The sequence below is a fragment of the Mesoplodon bidens genome (genome assembly GCF_964165515.1).
Source record: "Mesoplodon bidens genome assembly, chromosome: 3".
NCBI classification, from domain to species: Eukaryota; Metazoa; Chordata; class Mammalia; order Artiodactyla; family Ziphiidae; genus Mesoplodon; species Mesoplodon bidens.
The window spans coordinates 1,766,514-1,788,655 of record NC_138178.1 but is presented as its reverse complement, the minus strand read 5'-3'; positions in this window follow the sequence as shown (position 1 = coordinate 1,788,655).

Below are 22,142 nucleotides of genomic sequence, written 5' to 3'. Positions count from 1 at the left end.
TGGCATGGAATAGCCCGGCTGAAGAAGCCTGGTCTCAAAGCAGGGTTTGCTGATGAGGTGAGAGACCAAGAAGAGGCCCCGGGGGGGAGGAATGGGCAACCTTGGGAGAGAAGTAGGGTCTGCTGTTCCAGCCAAAGGGACGGCCTGTGCAAGGGGAAAGAAGAGTGCTTGCAAGACTGTGCATGTCTGGAAATATATAATTGTGATTGACATAAGAGACAGGCAAGGCACAAAGCTGGAAAGTTACTTATTAATGGCTTCCATTGTCATCGTAAGGAGTCTGGCTGTTATCCTACAGAGGAAGATTCCCAGCAGGTCCAGCACCTTATTCCATCTGTATGTGACATATCATTGCCAGTAGAGTGGAGGAGACTTGTTATGATGCAGGAGGAGACTAGTTCTGAGATATCACAGGAGTGCAAGGGGAGAACCGAGGCAGAAGTGTGTGAATGAGGAGAGAAGCACTGATGTGCGACGCATCAAGGAGATGGAGTTCGCAGACGAGGGAGGTGGACTCTTAGAAGAATTGCAGGATTCTCCCTTCAACAGTTGGGTAGTTATGGCACCATGACTGATGCGGAAATAGAGCGGCCCAGTGGATGCAGGGTGTGTGGTCTGTGTGTGTGCGGTGGGGTAAGATTAAGAGTTTAGAATACGACAGCAATGGACATATCTACAAAACAGAAGCAGACTCACAGACATAGAGCACAGACCTGTGGTTGCCAAGGGGGAGGGGGGTGGGGGAGGGATGGACTGGGAGTGCGGGATGAGCAGGTGCAAACTAGTATATATAGGATGGATAAACAACAAGGTCCTACTGTAGAGCACAGGGGACTAAATTCAATATCCTGTGATAAACCATCATGGAAAAGGATATAAAAACTATGTCTAACTGAATCATTTTGCTGTACAGTAGAAGTTAAACACAACATTGTAAATCAACTATACTTCAATAAAATAAATTTTTTAAAAGGATTTTAGTTCTAAGGTTATAACAAGACGTCCAGAGGACTCTGAAGATGCAAGGAAGCTGGGTCGCTGGAGACGCGTGCTCTGGGCAAGGCAGGGCAGGGAGAGCCCCAGACACGAGCAGCACAGTTGGCCTAGAGTAGGCTGTGTCCTCATGGGCATTCCTTGCAACAGACCATTCTGTTCTTTTTCTAAACCGTGCCCTTCCTGGGAAGGCCTTCCCTGAATCTCCTTAAAGAAGCCTACTCTATAATTACATTTTTAAAACTTGAAGTATAGCTGATTTACAATGTTGTGCTAATTTCTGCTGTGCAGCAAAGTGATTGACTTATATATATACACATATGTTTCAGGTTCTTTTCCATTATAGGTTATTACAAGATATTGAATGTAGTTCCCTGTGCTCTACAGTAGGACCTTGTTGTTTATCTATTCTATATATAATAGTTTGCATCTGTTAACTCCAAACTCCCAGTCCATCCCTCCCCTACCATCCCTCTCCCTGGGCGACCACAAGTCTGTTCTCTGTATCTGAGTCTGTTTTGTAGATAAGTTCATTTGTGTCATATTTTAGGTTCCACATATCAGTGATATCATAAGGTTATAATTACATTTTGAAGAGAATCTGTCTGCTGAATGGATTTTAGAGTGAAGATCAGTTACTTTCTTCCTAATCCAAATGTAGGGAAGAAGAAAATGAAGTTGTACTCATTATTTTTTTCCAGTCAGTGGCTTTCAATACACTTGTGAAAACTGCCTATTGTGAAAACAGTATTTTCTTTTCCAGACAGGGGCAATTAACTGGAAGCATTGCAGTCTAGGCTCTGAATACTTTCACCAAACTGAGGTTTTTATTTTAGCTCTTAAGAGGAAGGTTATAAATATTAGAGTTAAGCTTTAGCTTCCCTAATGGAAAGTACCTTCGCATAAATTTTTATGTGCATGAACAGCCGCGCCATTTGTCGTTTCTAAGCCTGATTTTACTACGGGGTTTTAAAACCACTTTATGCCTTTTGTCCTGAATGGAAGGGGATGCGTCAAATTCAGGAAACTCGGCTACATGTGGACTCTTACTCCTGAATCATTATTGTCTGTTTACACATATTCCATGTGCGTCTCTCCTCAGCTTCGAATCATAGGAACCTGGCCTGTTCACTCCTGTTTCTTACGTTACGAGCATCTCACTCTTATAATCTTTTACCTCCTGTTACTGTTTTGGGCCTCAAGTTACCCACTCAGCTCAACATACGATGTAATCTGTTTTTCTCTCCTTCTTTCTTTCAGCCCCATCCACTAACTGTCTTGAACAGTAGTCTTCTAGCTTTTTGTTCAGTTCTCCCTAAAATGATTTAGAAAAATTATATATCTGCTGGCCCGCTTTAGGTTGACACTTAAAATTTTTCATCATAAATTTAAATAATTACAAAAGTTATAAATCTCTAGTCTAGTACAAATATTGACATTGAGAAATAAATCTGTTACAGTTCTCTTTAAATATATCTAGTAGAATCTGAATATTAGTTATTTTATACCTATTACCGTTCATTAAAAATCATGACTAAGTTCCTTATGAGTTGGAAATTTCATTTGAAATCATGTTTTTATCCCATTTTCTTTCCCAAATATCATGTTAGTACACTGTTATTAGAAAATTTCGTATTGGTAACTCTCCTGCTTCTCTGAAGCAAACCTAAGATTATAAAATCAAAGTTTAAAAATGCTTTTATTTCTTTTCTTCAATAGTTGTCAATACAGCTGTTATTAGCATGGTCTATGAAAATAACAAATATCTTACATATTTTTATAATTATTAAACTTACAAGTAAAAATGTATTGGAACCACATCTCTTAATGGGATGGATGGGAAGCGAATGGATTTTGGATCTTAACAAGAGGCCTCACCTACCCCAATATTTTATTTTGTTTTATTTTAATTTTTTTATTGAAGTAGAGTGATTTACAATGTTGTGCTAATTTCTGCTGTACAGCAAAGTGATTCAGTTATAAACATTTATACATTCTTTTTATGTTCTTTACCCCTATATTTTAAATGATCCTGTGTTTGGTGTACATTTTTACACCTTAGGGCAATGCACAGTTACTAAGATGTGAAATGGGAAAAAGCAAGTGTTAGTAAAATGAGAGGAAGTGATTGTGAAAGGGGAGATGGAAAAGGAGAACCAGAAAATGCAGATGTGCTCTTGGGCAGTTTTAGGGAAGAATACATTGTGGAAATTGAGAATCTGGAAATGGATCCCCTTTAACTGTCCTCCTGTGCCCCAAGGGCTGCACAAATACAGTTCTGAGATTGTCTTAAGTACTACCATACTGCAGCCAGTAGGTGGCGTCTCTTCTGCTTTTATTCTTCCAAGGAAAACTCTTTTGAAAGATGGAGTTCCAAACACCTTGACAAACATCTTGAATGTATTGGACATCCAGGTCTGATGGGCATGGGAAATTTTCTTTCCTGAAAATTTATTTACAAATACATTTTCTATTGAACTATCATATTTACACAATGACTCTCTATCACTGTTTGTTGAATGAATATGTCTTTTGCATCTGTTACCCCAGCTGAGCTCTGCATTCAGCACCAGTGCAGGTGCTGGTTTGGTCCATGACCCAGGGCTGAAGGCAGGTCCCTGGGGATTCCATTCCCTCACTCTGGTCTCTGTGCCTCAAAAGTATTTGCTAGATGCATTGACCTGGACGGTTAGACAAGTTTAACCTGGTATATTTCAAACATGTGTTAATTGATGCCAATTTACCACCATTTCATTTCAGAGGAGAGGAAAAAAACGGGCAGAAAAATAAATGTAAAATTATTAATAAAATATTGCCATAAGCTTTTATCTCAGATTACTGGCTCATAGATAATCATTTTGGATTATAACTTATGATGAATCATGAAAATAGTAGGTAGATGCTGTATAGATTGGATATATTAGCAGCTTTTAAATGCTACCTTGTCCGTTCTTTTCCAATCGATTATGATTTGTCAAACGGCCCTTCCCTCCCTTTGTAATTAGGACAGTATTTGTTTTTTCCTGAGAGTCTCATTGGTCTTTAGAAGGATTAATATTAACTATTTGTTTGACAAATAATGAGTAATGAGCCATTTGAATTTGCCAACAGAGTGCTAGAAAGTTGGGATTTTAGTGCTAAAAAGTTGGGATATTATCTAAAATGCATTTTTTTCTAGACTAAGAGTCATATCAAGGCTGCATAGACTGAAAAAGGAAACCTTTCTCTCGTTCTTGCTCTTCTGCCCTCAGGATGAAAAGCTTTTTTCCGGCAGCTATATCTGCACTATTCAAGTTCACACCTGTACAGTCATAAATTAACTGAATTTGGTTTTAAGGTCAATTGATCATCTAGGTTTTGGTATGAAAGTCTCTTTTCTTTCTTTTTCTGGAAGAATCAAAGAGCTGGAAAGGATTCAGGGAGAGTGGGGAAGAGGGCGGGAGAGAGACACAGATGACAGGGGTATAAGGCTTAGGTTAGGAATGTGGGTGTTTTCAACTCACACACACGCTTTGGCTGCTGCTGTGTTACATTTTCTCCCACTGGGGAAAATTAGCTTGAGGTGGAGTTGTGTGGTTTGGCACATCGGATTTGTTACAAGTCTGAAATTAAATGTACCCAATGTGTTTAGTTCCATAGTGGAATCCCCAAAAAATGTTGAAATAGGAATGCCAAGGAACCTGTAGGATTAAGCAAAGATTCAGGGACATAATTTGATTTTGGCCTCATCTATTTTTCTTTGGACTGGAAATACTGAAGCATCTTGCTACTTTTGTTTTTTAATCTCGACAACGTGAAGTAATGGTTTCGCCAGGGCCTTGGGTGGGATTCCTGCCACTTTGCTCACAGCTGCATTTCACAGGAGGACCATACATTTCCTCTGTCTGCATAAACTTTCCAAGGGTTGAAGTACAAGCTAGTGGAAAAATCTCAGACTTGGGAGTTGGAAGCCAGGACTCTCAGGTGTATCCCCAACAAGCCAGCTGACCTTGGGCAGGTCATTTCCCAGCTCTGGTCCTCAACACCATCTTTAAAATGAGCGTTTGGACCTTAGGTGATCTCCAAGGCCCCATTAACTTTGAAGACTTCTTGGGGAAGGAACTGGCAAAATATCTGATTTGTTTTCAAAGGCAAAAATAACACTTTCTGCAATTTCCATATTCAGATACACAGGCCCTTGATATCATTATAAGTGCGGCTAACATGCTCTTGTGGGTCACTGGCTGAGGAGCCTGTGATTTGTGTCGGACAGTTGAAACCTTAACCCCTGGTGTATTCGTTTGCTAAGGCTGCCATCACAAAGTACCACCAGCCGGGAGACTTCAACAACAGACACTTACTGTCTCAGGGCTCCGGAGGATGGAAGTCTGAGATCAAGCTCTCAGAGGGTTGCTTCCTTCTGAAGCTGTGAGGGAGAGCCTGTCCCAGGCCTCACTCCCAGCACCTGGTAGTTTGCTGGCACTCTTTGGTGGTCGTTGGCTTGTAGAAGCATCACCTCCAGTGGTGTTCTAACCTGTGTATGTGCGTGTGTCTTCAAACGTTTCCTTTTTATAAGGACACTAGTCATATTGGATTAGGAGACTTCATCTTAACAAACATATCTGAAAGAACCTTACTTGCAAATAAGGTCACGTTCTAAAGTAATGGGGGCTAGGACTTTAACACATGAATTTTAGGGGGACACAATTCAACCCATAATACTTGGAAACGGAATAGTGCTGAAAACCTGAGATTCCAGGTATGACAAAAAGTTTAAGCTACTTGGACCACATGCCTTGGGAACAATTTTCAATGGGCTTCCAAGTTTGGCTGAGGTGTGTCGCTTTCATCCCTCAGTGCCCCCTTGGTCATACCTGCAAATGTGAGTCAGTTTGCACTTTCCTTTTTCCCCTTCTCCAACCAGCCATTCCTCCTGAGAGGGCAAAAGAAGCTTAAGGAGTCAACTTATCAGCTGACCCACCATCCAAACCACCATCAAACGGACAACCTCCGTCTCAGCCTCAAATGCATCGTCTCCAACTTTAAAACTGAAGATGCCTTTGTAAATGTGTTTAACTCTCAAGAAATAAAATAACTATCCTTGCCTAGAATTCAAGGATGTAGAACAAGCTCCTTGGGTACCTGTCTTTGCGTGAGCATGGGTACACATTTCTGCTGGACATAGCCCTACCTGGGAAGTACCCATCAGAAGGTACCATGTGTTAGCTCTGGTCAGTGATGACAGACAATTTTCCTAAGTACTTGTACCAGCTAATAGTCTTATCAGCCATGCAGGGAGATTCCAGTTGCTCCAAATTCTTGCCAATAGTTAGCAGTTTTTACTTACATTTAAATCATTTTGGTAGTATGTAGTAGTCTGTCACTGTGATTTCAATATGTATTTCTTTGATGACTGATAAAGTTGAGCATTTTTTATATGTTTACAAGCTATTTGGATATTCTCACTTATAAAGTGTCTTTTCAAGTGTTTGTTCATTTTTCTATTAGGCTGACTTAAAAGAATTGATTCGTAAGAGTGCTTCATATATTTGGATATGCGTCTGTGGTCAGATGTATATGTGGTCAATAACTTCTCCCATCTTTGGGTTGCCTTCCTCACTCTCTTCGTAGTGTTTTTGGATGGACAGAAGTTCTTATTTTTAATATAATCCAAGTAGCCACATTATCCTTTTGTGGGTAGTGTTTTTTAATGTCTTGTTTAAAATGTCTTTGCCAACTCCAGGGTCATAAAAATATTTTCTTATATTTTTTTCTTTTATTGTTTTACTTTAAAGTTATGATCCATCTGGAATTCACTTTTTGTGTATAGTATGATGTCAAGATACATATTTTTCCTAAAGGAATATTCATTGATCCAGCACCATTTATTCAAAAGAGGAGCTTTTACCAATGAAATGGTGTATTCCCTTTGTCACAAATCAGGTCTTCATATTAGGAACCGGCGTATCTCTGGACTCCATATTTGGCAATTGGCCAGTTTGTCTGCCCTGGTGCCAATACCACATGGTCACAGTTACCATCTCTTTAGAGCAATGTTTGTTGTCTCGTGGTGCAAATGCTCCAGGTATTTTCTCCTTCAATATGTGGTTTGTTTTTTTTTTTAAACAAAGAAACAATGTTTGGCCTTCATGGGGCCTACTAAGTGCCCACTGTTTCTGTGTAACAGCTAAACGGGGGGGGGGTCGTCAGGTTGAGTGTGGACGCAGCTGGGTGTGGGGTGCGGTGGGCAGCTGGGCGCACTTGACTTTGTTACCAACGCTTCCCTCGCGGCGCTCTTACACGTGGCCACTGCATTTACGCCTCATCAAAATCACCCAGTTCTCCTGCCCCAGACCTTAGGCAGTGTGTGTAGCCATCACGTCTGCAGGTGCGGGATTTGTACCTGGAAGAGAACCAGGCTGGTGGTGATGCCACCACCAGAGGTAATGAGGTGTCGACCTCATCATACCGCAGACCCTACAGCAAGCAGTGACTCTTGCCCTCCTCTGACTGGCTGTGGGTGGAGCCTGTAAACGCCCTGAAAAGGCAGAAAAGGAAAGTCAGCTTCTACCGGAGGCCGTGCAGAACCACCGGTGTGGCCAGGGGCTGGTGGGGAGGGCGAGAAGCCCGCTGGTAAAGACATCCAGGTACAGACCGAGCAGGCCTGGGCTTACTCTCCACTCTTCTCTGGGCAGGTTTCCATCTAGAAACCTCCTGTGGTGAGGGCAGCCTTGGTTTGGCGTAAGTAGAGGCCTCGAACATAAATAATTCCCTGGCTGGAAAGAAGTCACTTAGTGGGGCTGCGAGCAGGGTCCTGGAAGACGCCTCAGCTCAGAGCTGCTCTAAAGGAACAGTGAGGACCTACTGATGAGACCGTGTCCCCTTCCTTGTCTCTCAAGGAATCACACGCTGGCGCTGGACTCCCAGCCTGAACAGGGCCCTGCTTTTCCCTACACCTTATCCCCTTTGTGCTTAAGGGGATATATTTTTTCCTGGGGTCAATTAAATTACTTTCTCTTCATCCTGCAGTAAACCCCCCAAAGCTTCCTTGTAACTAGTTTTTGGTTTGTTGCTTGGCTGCTGACTGAATGCAATTCCATGAGGTCAGGGAGCTTATGTCACTATTACTGTGTCACTATTCCATAAAGACTGTTATGGAATGAATGAATGAACCTATGCTAGACTAATGAGCAGATAAGGGGGAGCGTTGCTGTGAGGAAGAACCACGCAACAAAGAAATAAAGAAGGATACTGAAGCTATGATGGACGTTCTTCCGTAACTAAAGAATCCAAAGAGCTAATCTCAGCTGAGAAAAGCCTACAGAGAAATGATAAATGTGAGCAGAAGTTTTGTGAAGATGGGACCCAGCTGGTCAACTCCTTTCACTGTCCCAGTAAGCTCATACTCCAGGGGGGGTTGTATGCTGGGAGAACAGGCAAGACGTTTGGAGAGGTCGGATAGCATATTTTTTTCCTTAGTTTTAACCTGTCCATAATGCTTACCTCGACCCTTCTCTCAGAAATCTCCCAGAAGTCTTCTGTATCATAGCATCCCCAACCTAAGAGGCACAGTGTTAAATGAGGAACCAAACTTGATATTGTAAGATGACCAAAATTCAGGAAGAATATATATTTTGAGCTCTTCTCCCAAAAATGAACCAAAAAAATCCACCTTAGTATGATGAAGATCTTTTGTTTTATGGTTCAGCTTCCCATTTAAAAGAACACATCTTTGAAATTCAATTTCCTGTGGAAAATTCTTTTTTAAAAAAGAAAAGCAAAATGGCTTTTCACAGGCCCAATCTTGAAGTTAAAAATACATATATGTATACACACATATAGATATATATGTATGTATATATGTGTGTGTGTGTGTGTGTGTGTGTGTGTGTTTAGTATATATATACAGTATATTTGTTTGGGATAGTTGTCCTGGCCAGTATTCCCAGTCCCAACAGTAGAGATTTCAGGGCGCGTCCTGGCACACCAGCCTCAATACCCTATTGAATTCCCTGTTAACTGGGTGAAAGCGGCTGCCAGCAAACATAACCCCAAACTCTACCTCTTTGCCCGTCCTAAGTGAAGATGGAGTTTGTATTTGAAAACATACTTGAGGAGTCTGCAGGAACAATCTAGAATCCTACCTCCTTTGTCTGCCGGCCCTTTCCCCCAGAGATCCTGCCTCCACATGTATCCTAATTCGAATCACTTTCTGTGGACTTATGGGGGTGGGGGGATGCACATCTTTCTTTTAACCCTCTTCTAAGTTAAATCCACTCTGACTTCTTCCCTTTAGTATCTGTTTATTCAGGAGCACTTGCCATGTTCCAACTGTGTCCCAGGCATGAGTAAGACACTGCGGAACCCCAAATGCTGAGGATGTGGTCTCTGCCCCCAGCACCCTTGCCCTGTGCAGTGTAAACACCATGCGGTTGGTTGGTTAGGACAGAGCCCCTCACCGGGAGATCCGGAGGAGGAGGGATTCCCCTCCCTTATCTTCTTTCGTCTTGCAAACAAAGTTGGTTTTCCTTTGTTTCACTCCCCCATCTTCCCACATCCCTGGGTTTCAACTTTTTCTGTTTGATTTCACCCTTAGGGAGGGGAGGCGTGCAGTTTACCAACAGGCTGCAGTGATGAGCTCCCTTCCTTCTGCAGTAAAGGAAGCAGGTGCCAGAGCATCCCTCCCTCCCTGGGCTGTCCGAGGAGCAAACGAGATAAGCCGCAGGGGGTCGCTTTCTGGAGTGTGTGTAGACCGGTCGTGTTCAAAGTCAACCCCAGGTTTCCACCGTGAAACTCCATCTTGGCGAGTGTGTCACCTCCTGGCAGGAGGCTTTGGGAAATGCCACCAAAGACGCAGGCATCTGCCTTTTGGGAATGTGGGCGTGTGGGCCTGGGGAGGCCAAAGGCCTTGGGTAGATACCCTCTCAGATTCAGTTCCTTATTTTGTTTTGGAAAGTTCTAAGCTTCAGAGACTCTCCACCGTGGCCCGGGGTGAAAACTCTGGCACCTCGGTGTGTGGCTGCTTTCTGTAACAGCCGTGTGGGTCACCACTGAACCCTCTCGTTCGGCTCCGTGACCCGCTGTGTCCTTGCCACCAGATTCCCAATCTGTGGCGTTCTGCTCTCAGTGCTGCCTCTAAGATGTGAGCTGGCACCGGGTGATACCACCGAGTCAGAGGGTGTCCGAGTCAGCCCGGCCACAGGCCAGACAGAGTTCCCAGATGGGGACCCCATGGCTCGGCTTAATTAAATGTTCACCCCAGTTGAATTTTGCCTGAATCTGTTTTCTCCAAAAATATTATGATGTGTAATGGCTCCTATACTACCTTCCCAAGGCTTAGAGCTAATCTCTTTTTGATCAGATGCTAAGCGTTTAAAGTAGTTGTGTAGTTTTCACATAAACTAGCCTCAGTGGTGTTAAACTTTCCAGGCACTTCCTTTTGCCCAAGTAGGCTGTCCCCACACTGGGAACGGTTGCTGTGCAGCGGGTCACTAGAATTCCTCACGCAGTGGTAGTTTAGGGTTTAGCATTTCTTTTTCTCAGAAGGAGTTCAAACCCTGACTCTCAGATCCTGGGATCTTCTGAAGATTGCAGTTAATCCACAGCTTCACACAACAGGAGGTCATTTCAGTCTTTTATAGCCACACTCAGAAGCACTGTGCTACTTGCATTATTAATTCCCAGGAACATTTATGTACCTGACAGATTAAAGTTTATTTCCCAGAACTGAAAGCAAATCTTGTCCCCCAGTGGTTAATGGCCTCTGCTTGGTGGGCATACAAGTCTCTTAATAATCAAATTAAGCTATTTTCACACTCTTTAGGTGAGAAGGAACATGAAATAAATCAGTTGTGCCCATAGCTTGAGGTCTGCATTTCTGGAACTTGAAAGTATCCTCCTGCCTGATTTTTTTTTTAACCAATTAAGTGATGTATTTCTGCTTGGGCACAGGACTTGGGCACCCTGGACTGCGTGGGGTGTTAGGACCTGGTTCAGCTATAAAAGTTGCTTAAGAGAACAGTGGATTTTTCTCATGATGACTTTGGACCAGAGATGCCAACTATTTTGAGCATATGGACCCTCCTAAAAGTAAAACTAAAAATGTACACACATGCCGTATTATAAAGTTGTATTCTTAATAGCCTTTGATGGGAAAATTCACGTGTAAATTTATGACCTTGGTCATAAATCTCTTGCTCTCTGGGGATCTCGGTGTTTGCTTAGGAAATCTGGTCTGGGAGAGAAGGAAACCAAGTTCCTGCTGGTTTAACTCACTCTGGGGGGTCACTAGGAAGGATTTTAAAGGAGGTCTGCTCTGACCCCTCCGTGGCCTGAAGGATACACACCCTCCAATGAGCGGGTGAACTTGGACCTAAATTGGGCTCCTTTCCCTGCCTGCAACTTCCCTTGAAAGCCCCTGGGTCCCACAGCCTGTGGGTGGCATTGTTGGAAGATGAAAGTGATACACAGGCCAGTGATTCATGTCCGTGTGGGTGGCCCCTGAAGGCCGCTTGCAGAGGACGTGCGATTGTTTTAAAACTTCATAAAATGAGCAGCACAGGGCTCTCTGGGGGCCTATCAGGAGTTTACTCGTTCAGAGCACTGCAAGCCAAGTCCAGTTACCCAAGGTGAGGGCAAGGTTAGGTTGCTCTGGCCGCTTCTCCGCGATGGGGAAATGATAGGTTTCTCAAATGTAGACCTCCCGGTGGCCTTTTGGAAGGTTCTTTGTAGTCGTTGGAGCCATAGTTACAAAGGAAGCACTGGCCTCATCCAGGGTGGGTGACCGCAGAGGTGAAGGAAGATGGCGTGTACCATTCTCCTTCCTCTCATCCTGATTCGTCACATCTGGACCCTTTGGATGCTTCCTTCTTCCTTCAGTGGTTTCAGAGGTCACTGAGGCTTCCCTCTGTGGTTGGGCCCACCTACACAGGGCCCGGAGACAAACCTACCCTAGAGGCCCAGAGGAGACTGGATAAGTGGGGAGCGTATTTGGAAACTTCCCCACGGCTCTGTCAATTCTCAGAGCTACAAGTAGATCCTGTGCCAGACATGGGGGCCGGCGCTTCTCCAGGGAAAGGAACTTGGACATCCAGGTCCGGGGTCGGGGGCGGGGGGGTCTGTCCAAGCTGAACAAAGCCCCCAGGGTGGGAAGGAGCAGACCCCGAAGGGCCCTGGTTTCCAAACTCCAGCCTGGAGCAGGCAGGCCGGCGATGGCAGCCCCGAGCATCCCTCATCATGTAAAACCAGGCCTCTGCCTTCACTCACCCCAGCTTCCTGTTTTGAAGCGGCAACATAATGGACCCTCTGTAGTTCGTTTGTTTGACTAAGGAATATAATTCTGCTGTGTGGCTGGCTCCCAGAGTGGAAAGATAAAATTCAAACTGTCAGGAACTGTCAGGTTTTTTTCAGGCCACAGGAAGTGGGAATGAAAAAACACACCTCTTTCAAGTTAGGTTTGAGCCTAATTATAAGTAAATGATCAGAAAGGCTTTACAAGCAAATGTGGGCCTGGGAAGGAAGGACCCCCTCCCTGCTCTGTCAGGTAAGGGGCGTCCTCCCAGGAAAATGTGTCCTGGCTAACTCTGCACTTAAGGGCGGATTTCTCAGAGGCGTCAACTTCTGCAAGTCAGAGCGGAGCCAGCTTTTGCTAAGTGGGAAATGGAGCGTTTGGAGAGAAAAAAATAAATTAGCCTTGGCACTACACCTTGACTTTTTCTACCCGGGCTCTAGAAAAAGCCCCAGCGAATGGGCCAAAGATTACAGAGGAGAATGGAATTGAGGAAAATTAAAGCCTTGGAAATACAAAGATGACAGTTTGGCCTGAGGCACTCACTCAACAACTACATGGTCACAACATCCCTATCAATATAGTAACAAAATCATTACCCCATTTATCTTGCGTGCTTGCTCTTAATATTATTTGGGGTACCAATTGGCTGGAAAGGAGACTTGGGAAAGTTTAGTGACATTTGAGGTTGGTATTAGAAGCTGAGATACTTCAGGACAGGGCAATCCTATCCTGAAGACAGAGGGAGGAGAGAGGTGACCACCCGAATCTTTATCACGCTTCAATTCTTGTATGTTCAGAGTCACGGAGCATTCTGGGCTGGCATCGTGAGAGATGCCAAGAATCTTTACAGTCCCAGGTCTCTGGGAAATGGCATGAGCTGAGTCAAGAGGCACTGAGGAAGGTCTCACCAATTTCCTGTGTTCTCAGCATGTCTTCGAGGAGAAGACCTGTCTTTGGGGCACGTGTGGGTGAAATGGCAGCCGGTGAAGGAAAACTCTTGTACCTGGACCACTTCTGTTCCTCTCCTTCCCTTTCCTCTCCTACCTTTTGTTATCAGGGCTTAGAGTCTAAGAGCACAGAGAAGTTAGATCCGGTCTTCCTTCTCTTTCCTGTTCCCCCAATTCCTATATAGATGCTTAGGGTTTCCTCAAAGAATGATGCCGCCCTACTTTAAGGGTTAACCCTCATCCCAGGGTCTCCAGCACTTTTGTGAGATGATGACCAATACTTCATCAATAGTTCATCATCCTCCATATTCTTCCAAGGTCTCAGTGAGGCCTTATATATCTCTTCCGGAGTTGAGAAGCAGCAAGGAACCCAGCTGGTCCTCATTTTCGTACCCTAGACACTATAAACCTCAAGAAAACTGTGTAGGTGTGTCAGCGACGTGAGCCCTAAGAGACCTCCCCTCACCCAGCTATATCGGCACATTGAGAAGCCTGTAGACCCGCCTCTTGCCCCTGCAACCCCCCTCTGCTGTGGTAGGCAGGAGGATACTGTGGGAAATGACCGTGTCTGGAGTCCCAAGCTCAGGTCCAGAACCTGGCCTTGACATTTACTACTTGTGTGATTTGGGGCAAGCCACTTAACACTTACAAACTTTCCGAGTCTTGGTCTCCTCATCTGTAGCAGGGTAATATCTACCTCACTGAGTTTACCGAGGATGGGATGCTTTATAAATATCTGTGCGGATGTAAGTTGTTATCCGTGCTCATAAGTTTAATGAGGAAGATCCTTAATGCCTTGACCTTCTAGTATATACCATCATCTTCATCAACATTCACAGAATGCCCACAACACACTGGCCTCTGTACTGGGTTATAAGAAAAAATGATTTAATGTGTCTAACACCGACCCTTATCACCCTTCCCATCCTTCCATCCTCAAACCTGCTCCCCCTCTTCTGGACCTTGATTAATTGCATCGCCATCCACCTGTGAGTTCAATCAGAAACCTTGATGACATGTGACTCCTTTCCTTCACTTGCCATGTCCACCTGGTTCCAAAGCTGTTCAAGCAGTTTTTCCAAAACACACATTCTTATATGGAAACCTAGATGGCTTCTTGTTTTGACACATGGATGTTTGGTCCGTCACCATCTGATTCTAACATAAAGTTACTGCTTCCTCTCCTGAACGTCACTCAGCTCCTCTTTGCTACTACCTTGTGACCTGTCCAAGAAGGATGGGCTCTTTCCAGCCTCCACATCCTTCCAGCTGCAGCCTCTACCCGGGAGTCTCGCACACCAGCCTCCCTTCTTTGCCACTCCTCATTTATCCTTCAAAGTCACAGATTAAAAATCATGCCCTCTGGGCTTCCCTGGTGGCGCAGTGGTTGAGAGTCCACCTGCCTATGCAGGGGACATGGGTTCGTGCCCCGGTCCGGGAGGATCCCACATGCCGCAGAGCGGCTGGGCCCGTGAGCCATGGCCGCTGAGCCTGTGCTCCGCAACGGGAGAGGCCACAGCAGTGAGAGGCCCGCGTACCACAAAACAAAACAAACAAACAAACAAACAACACTCTAGGGGGGCAAGAATCGCCCTGAACCTCTTCTTCATCATCCCCAAGCTTCAGTTATTAATCCCAGCGCAGTTTAAATACTTGCTCTGTGCAGGACCCCGGGCTGAGCTTTGCAGGGGCTATAGTGGTAAGCACAATGCTGCTTTCAAGGAATTTACAGCCTGTTGGAAATCTGACTCATTTGAAAATAACTTCTCCAAAGCTGACTGTGATTTGTGTCATCATAGAGGTAGGAACTAGATGCTATGAGAGGCTCAAAGAGACAAAAGGATCATATTTGTGAAGATGGGGCTGGAGAGGGAATCAAAAGAGGCTTCACAAAGGAGTCTGCCTTTGACCTGACCTTGAAGGATGGGTAGGATTTCAGTAGTTGGCGATGAAGGGAAAGGGTTGCAGTGAAAGGGAGCCTGGGCCGGATAACACCCGTCATTCCAGGCTTCCAAGGCTTAGGTCTGTCTCGAACTCTCCACATGCGGTAGGGAGTCAACAGCATGTGTTGACTGACTGCTACTCTGTACCAGGGTCCCTGTCATTCATCTCTGCCTTTGGCAGCTGAGGTTCACAAGTGCTGCGAATGCTCTGTAGACCAGGCCACCGGGCATGAGTGTTATGTTCACGAAGGTCTTTGCTGCTGTGCTTGGCCTCTGCAACGTATCTAAATGCCTGGCTCAGGTATTTGTCTTTTTCCTGCTCTCAGAACACAGCTGACTTCCGGTCCACATCAGTTGTCAGTTTAAATGATGGTGGTGTCCCCGCTGTCTGGGCAAAATCTAAACCCAAGTCCTAGAGGTTTCAGCTCCATCCTCTCCAAGGCTGGAGCTTCCTACTGCCAGGCTCCTGGACGTGGCCGCAGATCCCTCGGGTTTAATCAAAGCATTCATCGGAGCGGGCTGAGGTTTTGCCTGTTTCTTTTGCAGTAGAACAGCCAGGTTGGTTTTGTTAACCTGGGTGTTCTGTGCCTGATGGATTTTCCTTTCCTGGCCTTTGCCCAGGAATCTGCCCCCAGGAACCCATGAATGAAGCCAGAGTCTCCGCAGTGGAGTGTCCAGCGCTTTCTAGAACTGGCAGCTGATATTCTTTTGTTAAAATGGCTGGGCATCCCAATCTCAGAAGCTGAGAGCAAAGCCATTGTCTAGACCAGAGGTTTACAACACCAGTATGGAAATTCGTTGGTCAGTCCTGTCAGTTGGGACTGTGCTGCAAAAATAAATAAATAAATGAATAAAAATTTAAAAAAGAGCTGTAAGCAAAAGAGCCCTTAACCTCAAAAATCACTTAGTGAAAAAATGAGAAAGGATCCAGTATTTTTCCCACAATGATGTCACACTCATCCCATGGCCTGGGGTGGATGTGAGTGGACTTACAGGGCAGCAGGCTAGGGTAACCACACCACCTCCACCCTGGCCCACGTGGGCCTGATGGGTCAAGTGCAGGTTTGGGGGCCATCTGTGTGGCTAGTCAGTGACTCAGCTGGTGACCTTCCAGAGAAAACTCTCCAAACCTGACCAGCTGCATCCTGGCACGCCAGGTTGAGACAGGGTGGCCTCACTCACTCACTCAACCATTATTCTTCAAACCCTGTGCTACGTGCCAGGGATATGGCAGGGAAAGAGATTCAGTTCCTGCCTTTTGGAGCTCATAGTGGAATAAGGTCCCCTACGCTAGCATCAGGGGTCAAAGCTTGGGCTGTGTGGGAATACAGGGTGTGGGAGGTGGCATTTCAAGTCACAGATGACTTAAAACCTGCTTGGAGACAATAGGGATAGATCCTTGAAAATTTTGCTCACTGGGATGTTGTAGCTGATTATGTCTTTCCCACAGTAACTCTATGGCCTTAAATGCTTTCAGGTTCTCTCCCTCTACAGTAGGCTGCATTCCACCTTCTGGGGTGGGATGGGGAGACCCGCCCTCGTCACTGACTTACCAGCCCAACAGAGATCACATCTATTTGTCTCACTTTCTGTATCTGAAAGGACAGATCGTGACGTTTTGTCCTTTGCCTCAGCTTTGAGTCTCTGTGCTCAGTGAGTCAATATATGGTTTCTTGTGAAGGCAAGTAAGTGTATTAGTTTCCTGGAGCTGCTGTAACAAATGACCATGAACTTGGCAGCTGAAAACAACAGAAATTCATTCTTTCACAGTCCTGGGAGGAAACAGTCTGAAGTCAAGATGTTGGCAAGATTGGTTTCCCCTGGAGTTTCTGAGAGATAATCCATTCCAGGTTCCTCTCTAGTCTCTCGTGGCTGCTGGCCGCCTTTGGTGCCCCCTTGGCTTGAGGTTGTAACTCTGGTCTCTGCCTCTGTTTTCACATGACCTTCCTCTCTATGTCTCTGTGCCTGCTCCTTTTCTGTCTTTTATAAAGACAGCTGTCATTAGACTTGGAGTTCACCCTAATCCAGCATGATCTCATCTCCAGGTCCTCACCTTAATTACATCTGCAAAGACCCTTATTCAGAATAAGGTCAAATTCTGCAGTTCTGGGTAGACGTATCTTTGGGGGCCAGAATTCAACTCAACACAGTAATTTATAGTTCTTGGGTGATCTTCAAGCATTTTCATGGCAGTAGTCCCATCTGGAACACTAATAGTGAGTATTTTGAAAATGCAAAAATAGTTGCTATGATCTGAGGTCAAATCTTAGGTTTAAAGGAGTCAAGACCCACACCCCCTTCTCTATTTTGTTAGCACCTTGAGGACTTGGCCAAAAGTAATGCTCTTTTTTCCTTTCCTCCCTCTTAAAGTCTCCTGCCCAGTGACCAAGAAGAGGAATACATTTGGTTCACATCCATCTTGGCACTCGACTTTCTCTCCCTGCAGAAGAGATTGGTGGCTCTTAGCCAGCAACTTTAGATTTTTTCTTGCCTCTCTCTGTGCATATATATGTATATAATGACAACATTTCTAAGGCACACTGGCATACAGGAAGGGGGCTGCCCACTGCCAGAGCCACCAAGGTCAGGAGCAGCCTCTCAGCACATGTGGGGTTCACTTGCTGTGGCCCCTGGTGGATGCTCTGTCATGGGCAGCCACGCAGATTGGACCAGAATGATTGTGGATTTGCAATCAGCTTAGCTGGACCAGATTTGCAGTGTTTTACCTAGTGGTGTGACCTCAAAAAACAGAAATTGCCCCAGTATTTACTAATAAAACTGCATCCCCAACATGTAGGTCCTTTCAAGATTTTTTTAGTTCTCAAATGCTGGAGAGGGTGTGGAGAAAAGAGAACCCTCCTGCACTCTTGGTGGGAATGTAAATTGGTGCAGCCATTATGGAGAAACAGTATGGAGGTTCCTCAAAAAACTAAATGATCTGGTAATCCCACTCTTGGGCATATATTTGGACAAAACTATAATTGGAAAAAAATGCATGAACCCTGATGTTCATAGCAGCACTATTCACAATAGCCAAGACACGGAAACAACCTAAATGTCCATGGACAGATGAATGGATAAAGATGTGGTATACACACACACACACACACACACACACACACACACACACTGGAATATTATTTAGCTATAAAAAAGAATGGAATAATGCCATTTGCAGCTATGTGGTTAGACCTAGAGATGATCATACTAAGTGAAGTAAGTCAGAAAAAGAAGGACAAATGCCATATGATAACACCTATATGTGGAATCTAAAATATGACACAAATGAACGTATCTATGGAACAGAAACAGACTCACAGACATAGGGAACAGACTTGTGGTTGCCAAGGTAGAGGGGGTGGGGGAGGGTTGCACTGGGAATTTGGGATTAGCAGATACAAACTATTATATATAGGATAGATAAACAACAAGGTCCTACTGTACAGCACAGGAAATTATATTCAATAGCCTGTGATAAGCCATAATGGAAAAGAATATGAAAAAGAATGTATCTATGTATATGTATAACTGAATCATTTTGCTCTACAGCAGAAACTAACACAGCATTGTAAATCAACTATACTTCAATAAAAAAAGATTTTTCTAGTTCTTCATCATCTTAAATAATAGGTCAGAAGTTAGTCAAGTAGGCTGGACTAGTCCAGATGACCACACATCATTCAGTTGGTAGGGTAAGAAGGAGCCGACACTAGCTGAGGGGTAGGGAGAGTCAGATTTTGAGTTCAGGTCAGCTATGAACTTTGTTCAGGTAACTTACACTTCCTGAGACTCAGTTTCTCTGTTTATCAGATCTGAGCCTTAATATCTAACCTGACTATCCAACATGGTTTCTTTCAGTTTTGCATTTCTTCCTTTATCTGAATTCTAGGGTTTACTGATGGGCAGGCTGAGGTTTGGGGATGTTATCTTTTCTGCCAAAGGCAGGAAATATATGTTGAGTATTTACTGTCAGGTACTATGTGCCAGATAGCTTACATACATTTGTTCATTTACTCCTAAGAGTAGCACCATAAGTCAGGTCTTATTATCTTCCTTTACAGATGAGTCAACTGTAGAGGTTAAATACATTTCCAACACACAACCAGTAAATGAATGAATCCAGGACTTGAATCTAAGTCTCTGATGCTGAAGCTCAGTGTTCATTCTGTTGACATGTGCAGCAAATGAGGAGGAAGTGGAAGATGCCTCCACGTGCAGTTGGATGATTTTATAAAAATATGCAGGCCCCTAACATTGGAGTGACTGTCACCCGACAAAACCTGGATGGGATATTAATAAGTCAGAAAGGAAGAGCGAGAACAAGAAAGAAAATTAAGGTGGAAAAGTACTGAGAAACATAGGTACATGTGCGTAGTCCATGTTCCTTTGACCTCAGCCAGCCAGTGGAAGGACTGGGTAGAAATGGGTCTCTTAAAAGACACTGACTTTAGAAAGGTTATCAGCAAATTCTCCCAACAACAGTGTGCTGAAATTGTGTCTGGAGGCAAAAAATGCAAGTGTAAATTGTGTCTGAAAGTTATGATTGCAGAAAAAGAAGGAAAGAGAGAGAGAGAAAGGAAGAAAGAAAGAGAGAGAGAGAGAAAGGAAGGGAGGAAGGAAGGAAGAAAGAAAGGGCAAGAAAGAGAAAGAAAGAAAGAAAAAAGAAAGAGAAAGAAAGAAAGAAAGAAAGAAACAAAGAAAGAGAAAAGAAGGAAGGGAAGGAGGAAGGAAAACAGAACCTGGAACACACAGCACCATTCTCTCCTAACCAGAAAGGATTCTCCATTGCAGCCGTGTTCTCCCTTTTTGGTCGTGAAGAGTAACGGACACTGATTACAGAAAGGATTGAATTCTTTGTGCTCCTCCTCTTGCTGACTGCCATCGGCGCTGAATCCTTTTTCTTTCTCTCTCCCCCCCCACACACGCATCAACTCATGAATCAATAAACCACATTAAGCACTTACGCAATGCCAAGCACTGTGAAAGGCACAGCATGAGGGTCTCGGTCCCTGTCACTGAGGCTCACATACGTGCTCATCAACTCGAGCTAAAGGAGACGCCGCACCTTTTCGGGCAGGAAGTGTGTAAACGCTCTGTTCCCAGGGACTCTCCACGGGTTCTCTTGGATTTGGGGAGAGTTTACAAAACGGAGAGCCCTTAACATCTATTTCAATTAGATGTGAAGGCATGGAGTATAAACTTAAATCCCTCTCCAGTGGTGGTTATGCCGCGAGGAAAGATCGGTTCAAAATCCGTGTGAGCCAAGGGGCTTGACAACACCCGGAGAGGTGGGGAGACCAAAGGGCGGGTCACGTCTGCTCTAGTGGGTAGAGGTGCAGGAGAGCTTCCGCAGAGCCAGTCTGGGGATAATCAGCAGATCATCCACATGGCAGCAAACTCAGGAACGTTGAAGCCCTTCCCTGGCATTTCCTCTGCTCCTGGCATCACTCTTCATATTTGGAAAGCATACCAAGTGCAATGGTAGTTTCCGAAGTTTTAGGTCCTGACTGCTTTCCTGAGAAACATTATGATAATCTTGGTTCCAAACCATCCTTCCATCCTGGTGCTAAAAATCCAACAAACCAACCATCTCACCAAGTACGTTACATGGGCTTCCCTGGTGGCGCAGTGGTTGAGAGTCCGCCTGCCGATGCAGGGGGCGCGGGTTCGTGCTCCAGTCCGGGAAGATCCCACATGCCGCGGAGCGGCTAGGCCCGTGAGCCATGGCCGCTGAGCCTGCGCGTCCGGAGCCTGTGCTCCGCAACGGGAGAGGCCACAACAGTGAGAGGCCCGAGTACCGTAAAAAAAAAAAAAAAAAAAAAAAAAAAAAAAGTTACATAAGTTGCACACCTGCTAAAAGCAACTTTTAAGAAAAATTTCAGGGATGGTCCTTCTAGACATCACATCAGATCTAGGAGATAAAAGAATAAGAAAAGGAAGACAGTGAGAGGGAAGATGAAGATAGAAGATGGGCATCTTATCCCAAACCTGTCAGGGGTGGAAGAGCCTTGTCTGAAGAGGCAGCAAAGAAAGCACACAGGGATGGACTCGGGCTTCAAAGTCCAATGGATGCAGGTGCTCAAGTTCTGGTTCTGCCCCGCCTATTTGTGAGAACTTCCCAGGCCCCCCAGTTTCTGCAGTGTGAGTGTTCCTCATTCCTCATTTAATAAAAGATAGCTATTATTATTATTATTTTAATAAATTTTCCAAATAATGCTGCAGAGAACTCTCACTGCCCTATGACTCTCAGAAGTTCATGCAGCTGAGACATTCCGAACTCCAGTTACAGAAATGGTGCCATGAAACGTGCCAATGGATAGATACCTTGATTTCCCCAGTTGCCTTTCTATAAGGAGAGGTCTGAGTATATTTATGGCCAATAAACTACATAATCTATTACTAACCCTAAGAAGAAAACTATTTACATGGCAGTATTGGGCTTGAGGTTACAAAACTGAAATTTGAGAAAGTGAAAGGAAATTTCGAATGTCCTCAGATTTAGCCTGGAGTGTCTCAGCCACTGTTCCATGGATGGCCCTGCCAGCATCGCAGGGGAGAAAATGAAGACGCCTTCATCTGTAAGGCATCTCAGGGATGACTGGGCTAAATCAACAGTCAGAGAAATATTGATGTGTAAATCAGAGAGAAACCGTTTATCTGCGAGCCTCGTGTTTGGTTTAGGATGCTTTGGAGTTTGAAATGAGAAAGCTGACACTGTCTGGGGCACTCCCTGTAAGCGTGGGAAACCACAGGCTTCGGGGAACCCAGGACCTGCAACTGTTCGGGTTTATTTTTTCCACACACTGATAAGTTCTAGCTTTAATTCCTTTGCGTACTTACTCCACTGCCTCTGTATCACTGCCTCTGCTCTGGGTGCCCGTTAAACATAATACACAGGCTCACCCAACATCAGCAATAACAGCACAAACAATTGCTTGTACAGTTAATGGAAACCAAATGTCCCAGTAGCTTGCAAGTCTGCATATCATA